Raw genomic sequence first — 6,000 nt, 5'->3', positions numbered from 1 at the left:
AAGGTGAATGTCAGGTCACAGGACAGACTCAGAGAGGTTTCCTAAAGCCCCTCTCGGCGGATGTTAATTGGTGCTCCAGTCAGCCGGGGGCAGCTCTCTGGCTGCACTGTAATTGGGGAAAGTGGAGGTTTGGCCAGACTGGTCCCTGCTCACCCTCTTTTCCTGTGTCTGTCTGTCTCATAATTAACTTGCACTCAGTCACTGCTTCACAGATAATTTGACACGAATGGAAGATGAGCCACACAGTGTGTCAGAGAAGAAGAAATGAAGAAAGACTTTAGAATTATGTCTGCAGTTTCCAAGGTGACAAGGAAGTGGCACTAACAGTATGTTACTTCTCTCCATGTTGCATTAATGACAGGCCCTTTAATCTGCAGTCTCATAGTTGCTTTAATCTGATTTGTATAAAATAATATAATAAGATGAAATGTTTGGGATATGCTGAATGAGCAAATTAAGGAGCAAGATGATCACTGATATGATAAAGTAATCATTACAACAAAACCTATTGTTGGCTATGTTTCAATCAATGTGAATGCTGACAGTGCAATTGTATGGATATAGATTGTTATTCTGGTACTGATCCTTTTTTGAGTTTTAATGTTCTTTTCAATTTTGGTTTTAAATCTCTACCTGTGACGCCTGGCCAATTAACGATCTTTAAAAAATAAAAAATAAAAAGGTAAGAACATCAGGTTTAAAAGATGAGACTTTATTAATTCATTATTTCTGACAAATGAGACACTAGATGTAGCTGCCGTGACCACTTGATGCTCACTTGAAAAACAGGGAAGCATCAGGGAAATATCCAGTTGACTGATAATTCTTAGAATAAAGGTTCGATACAATAAACAGCTATTTGTTGAGGATGATTTACACTTGATTTCAACCTTAATCCAGATACTCTCACTGAAAGTTAAAGACTTCAAATGTGTCTATCATCACACACTGGTGAGTCTGAGAAACTTAAAACTGCAAAGCTTGTAGATGTTGTGTACGCAAGTTAAAAGAGGAGTGAGAAATGAAATAAAACCAAATACTTTCTTTGTGCACCAGTAAAGTGGCAACATCAGAGGACAACTAACTATGTGAATCATATTCCTGACATGAAAAACCTGAAACACAACCACTCACTTTTTGTTAATTTGTCAGTGTGAACCTGGATACATTAATTGAAAGACGGACTGGAAGAAGGAGTGGGTGTTCAGGGGCCAAAATAATGCACCAACATAAGTTTTTTGATTCGAGACTGTTTTTTTTATATTTATTTTTTTTTAGCTTCTGCCAAAAAACATTTTCCAAGTCTGTATTTTTGACCTGTAATTGTTTCCCTTTATCCTCCCAAATACCCACCTTCCTGTCTCACACACACACACACACACACACACACACACACACACACACACACACACACACACACACACACACACACACACACTGACAAACACACTGTCTAGCTGCAGGGCCGATCATCCAACCATCCCCCCACCCCACTTACCCTCCACTCGCTTTAGATTTGATTAATCAAATCAGTCAGGGCTCTTTAGAGTATTGCATTAGCCTGTGGCCGGCTGGAGACTGCAGCGACTGGCTGATTGGCTGAGGGGACGGACGAATGGTGGATGGCGACAAAAGACTAATAAAGCAATGGGAGGACGAGGTGAGAGAGAGGTTACTGTAGGTAGAACGGGGACAGAAAACTCAATGGGGCTTGTGTGTGTGTGTGTGTGTGTGTGTGTGTGTGTGTGTGTGTGTGTGTGTGTGTGTGTGTGTGTGTGTGTGTGTGTGTGCGTGTGTGTGTGTGTGAAATTCAGGCCAATTGAGAAACCAGTGGAAAAGTAGCAAGGCTGCAAATGTCAGTATTTGAATAGGCCAATACTGGCTGCAAAGAGTGTTATAGATACAATGCACAAAAAGAGACTGGTTCATAACACTAAGTCTATAAATATATCTGTAAAGCTGCAGTGATTTAGTCTCAGAGACACGAGCTCCATGACTGGTGGCACAATGAGGTTTACAAAGCATTAAGTAAAGGCAGCAGATAAAAGACGTGCTGACAGCAGAGATTCTGATGTTGAGAAACGTTTTGAGTATTTAAATTCAGATCTAAGACACGTAGTCAGTGCATCCTCCACTTTGTTGTATTGGGTAAATAAAATGAGGAACCTTCATCAATCATTCAAATTCCACCTGCATATATAAACACGTGTGTGTCTTGCTCTTGTTTTGTTGTTGTTGTTCTTCTTCTTTTAACTTTTTGATTATGACAAATGTACAGTCATACATATTTGCATAGCAGCCGGAAACCACCTAAAAATGAATTATTACCGAATTCCACAACAGACCTCTGCAGGCTCTTTTTTTCAATTATCCTTTACCTCGAGTTGACAGCAGTGTTTCCCTTTTGCCTAAATTGATTGTCCTATTATACCTCCGCACTCGCCGTGCATACAGGTCATGGAAACAAAAAAACGTTACCATAGTTTCAGTGACATTAACTCAAGCATTTTCCCGGCTTAAACCACAACAAATGCTTTTGTCCGCATCTCTTTTCCCTTGACATCTTCTCACGCCAACATCAAGGACGCACAAGGAAACAACAACAAGAATGAATAAGCTCTTATACTCTTGGCTCTCTTTTTCCAAAACTACCTTGAATATAGGTTGCTCCCTGACATTCACGGCCGATTTATCGTTCATAGAACTATCGAACATTTATTTTGAAAATGTCGATACCGTGATGGTAATCTGCACCACCACTGCTGTGGTTTTTTTTTTTAGGACATAGAAGAAGACAAGTTCAACTCGCTCCACAGACTGAAAACACACTGTTTATTAAGTTTTTATTAATATTGCAAAGTTGCACCAAACTCGGCACTTCACTTCCCTATTATAAACTGTATGTACAGTATAGATACTGAAAATATCATATAGGCTACTATAAATTACATGAATCCCTGTAACCCCTGGGTAAAAGCCACAGAGTTCAAATATATTTAGCAGTAGAAATCCTAGCATTGCTAAATTAAAAGCTATGTCAATCCTAAAAGGGTATATTACTGTAGGATTAAAACTTTTCTATAGTTTGATTGTAACTAGACATCCCTCAACAGGAGGTGAGACACACGAGGAGGTGAGACACACGGCCTTGCATGTGTCTCATGTATCTAGTTGCTCCTCTCAGGGAGTCCGTCCATTTCTAACGATGTGATTGTTTAAGGGGCGGGACTTACAGAGAGAGGAGTGTGAGTGCAGCACCTGGGAATGAAGCATGTGCTTTCTGCTAATGAAGCTAGTAGCTATGAAAGAAAGCCAGATATTAAGATTCAAATAAAGTCATTAAAGTAGCCTGACTCCTTTGTAAAAAGTTAGTTGTATGGCTGCAAGGTATTTTTTTACTTACAGTGTTGTTTTAGGGAGCTAAACAAAACTGTTTGAGCTGCTAGTCTGCTCAGTTAGCATCTATGCTAGCGTGGTGTTAGCAGTGTATGTATTGATTTTGGTTCAGCTCTAGCCTCCAACTAGCATCTCTGTTAGCGTGGTGCTAACGGTGGAGAATCATCAGGAGACAGCGTGTGGGACCACGTTTGGACAAAGTAGGTGAGTCATTGGACTGTGTGTCCTGGGTTAGTAACCCACTGCTGATCAGTTAGAGGAGACATTATCAGCTGCTCTGAGGTAACACGCACACGCATGCATTAAAGCTACATTCAGGCCTGCAACAGATGTTTGTTGTTGCCGACTTTTGTTTTATTTTCTACAATGGGCCCACGTGAATTGCTGCTGATCCAGTGTTTTATCAGGGTTTCATGCAGAGGGGAAAACTGTCATATCTTTTGAGAAATCCTTTCAAAGTTGAGGGGAAAGTTATTGCAGATGTTGAGTCTTATGGCTAAAGGGTTGCCAGAAGCACTTTCCGTCAAATTACATGGTACTTGTTTTATTTCGGTTTGCTTTGGCCGAGAAAAGGGCTAGTGAACTTTATTGGGGGGTTGAACTCGAATGCAACTGTCTTAGAAAGAATCTTAAGAAACATTTGCAATGGTTTTCTATACTGGTAAATAAATAATTTAATATAAATACATTAAATGTTCTTCTTGGACAAAGGTCACAGTGACTGCATATTAGTCCGTAAAAAAATGTATGTAGACTAAAACTCCTCTGGTTGGTTGAGGCATACGCCCACTGGGCAGTGATTCTAGTTCCCTTTTACTTTTCATCATTTACACACGACTGATAAACTGAAAACCATCAACAGATTAATCACTAATTAAAATAAAATCATCCCTTGGTGTAACTTCAGACTATGAAAAAACAAAAAGGCAGAAACGCCTGAGGACTGCTTGCACAGGTTGTCATGGCTTCTGACAGAGTGTCGTAAACTCTACCCTACTGGCTGCTGTTGGTCAGAAATTAGCATTTTTTAATGATGAGGCTCCGCCATTAATAGAGCTGCATTTAGAACTGCTTTCAGCCCAATGTTCGATTTGTCCCAAACGGCACGTGCAATACAATCTTCTGCACTCTGACATCCATTTCATGAAAATGTGTGGTTGCAAACAATTTGGAACAACTTCTGGGATAATCAAAGAAAACAGCAAGCTGGACCAGCTACACTTACATTTAACTGGGACTTAAACAGAGATTTCCTCCAACAGTTAGTTATGACCATACTAGTCACTGCTCTCATAATGATGGGGGTTCTTTGTATGACCGCTGTTCTACATAATGCAGGGACAAATTGGAAACGAAAGGTGTTCAGCCACTCAGCACATTAGGAAAACAAAATGCCACTGTCGCCTGTTTGCTTTATTGACCCTAGTACATGAAACGACAAATGCTTTTGAGTAAAGAAAGGTGTATTTTAAATGGGGCTGACCTGAATGCTTCGAAGGTTTGATTGTTGCCATGACAATTGACATCCGCATCAGTACTTAAACGCTTGTTTTTTTATTTTTATTATATATAACTTAAATCTGTTTTTTCCTGTGGAACATTTCACGAAAGCTGTAGCTCAGGCAGCAAAACATGTCGGTAGAGAGAGCGTTGCAGAGGGAGTGTTGTCCTCTCCTCTGAAGCTGTGGTGTTGTGGCAGACGACAGCGCAGAGACAGGTTTAGATTCCACAGCAGCATCTTTTGTCTCCATGGAAGCAACTTCTCTCAGACTCTCCATGAAAACAGAGAAGTAGAAGAATCCTGTAAACACCCAGAGGCCACAGCGGCAACTTGACAGTTAACATGATCCTTCAGTGATCACATACCATCAAGATAAACACTGTTGGAAATCAAAGGTTTGGTTTTGGTCCTTAGCTGTATGTTTGCAAGAACATTTGAATGCATGTGAGTGGCCTAATCCACCGAGGAGTTATTTTTTTGGTCTGAGTTTGTTTTCTGTCAAAAAACTATTGGATACATTTTCACAAAACTTGGTGGAAAGATGTGGTGAGGGTCAGGAAAGAATCCATTCAATTTTGAAGAGCATCTAGATCAGTAACATTGCGAGAGAGAGCATTTTTTTAACGTTTTTCATTGATTTCTCAGAATAATTCATTGTTCTTGATGAAAATAATCTGGCATGTTTAGTAGACTGATATCTATGACATCTATATCTACAATTTAGGGCAGCTTCATTGGATTTAAGGAGAACTTTGGGACTTGGTGGAGGTATGTGTTCTACTGACAGCAATTCTAGTTGTATGTGCATATGTTTGAGAAACTGGAGTGACAGGTATGACAGACTGAGGATGAGTCATGGATAAAGAGACAGGAAAATAACATGCGAGGAAATGCATAGAATTCTTAAAATGGCACTAGAAATATATATATATAAGGTAAGAGAGCATCTCCTGGAAGTGGGTCTTAAAGGACGTGATGAGTTTGATGCTGCTGGTGTTGCTATCACACTCTATGTTAAGACTCTTGGGGAAAAAAACAGAATGGTTAAAAAATGAGCAAAAAGGGCGGAAGACAGACGATTTACATCACAGCCCTTTGTGACA

This window comes from Hippoglossus stenolepis, chromosome 14 (genome assembly GCF_022539355.2).
Source record: "Hippoglossus stenolepis isolate QCI-W04-F060 chromosome 14, HSTE1.2, whole genome shotgun sequence".
NCBI classification, from domain to species: domain Eukaryota; kingdom Metazoa; phylum Chordata; class Actinopteri; order Pleuronectiformes; family Pleuronectidae; genus Hippoglossus; species Hippoglossus stenolepis.
This window is presented reverse-complemented; position numbering follows the sequence as displayed.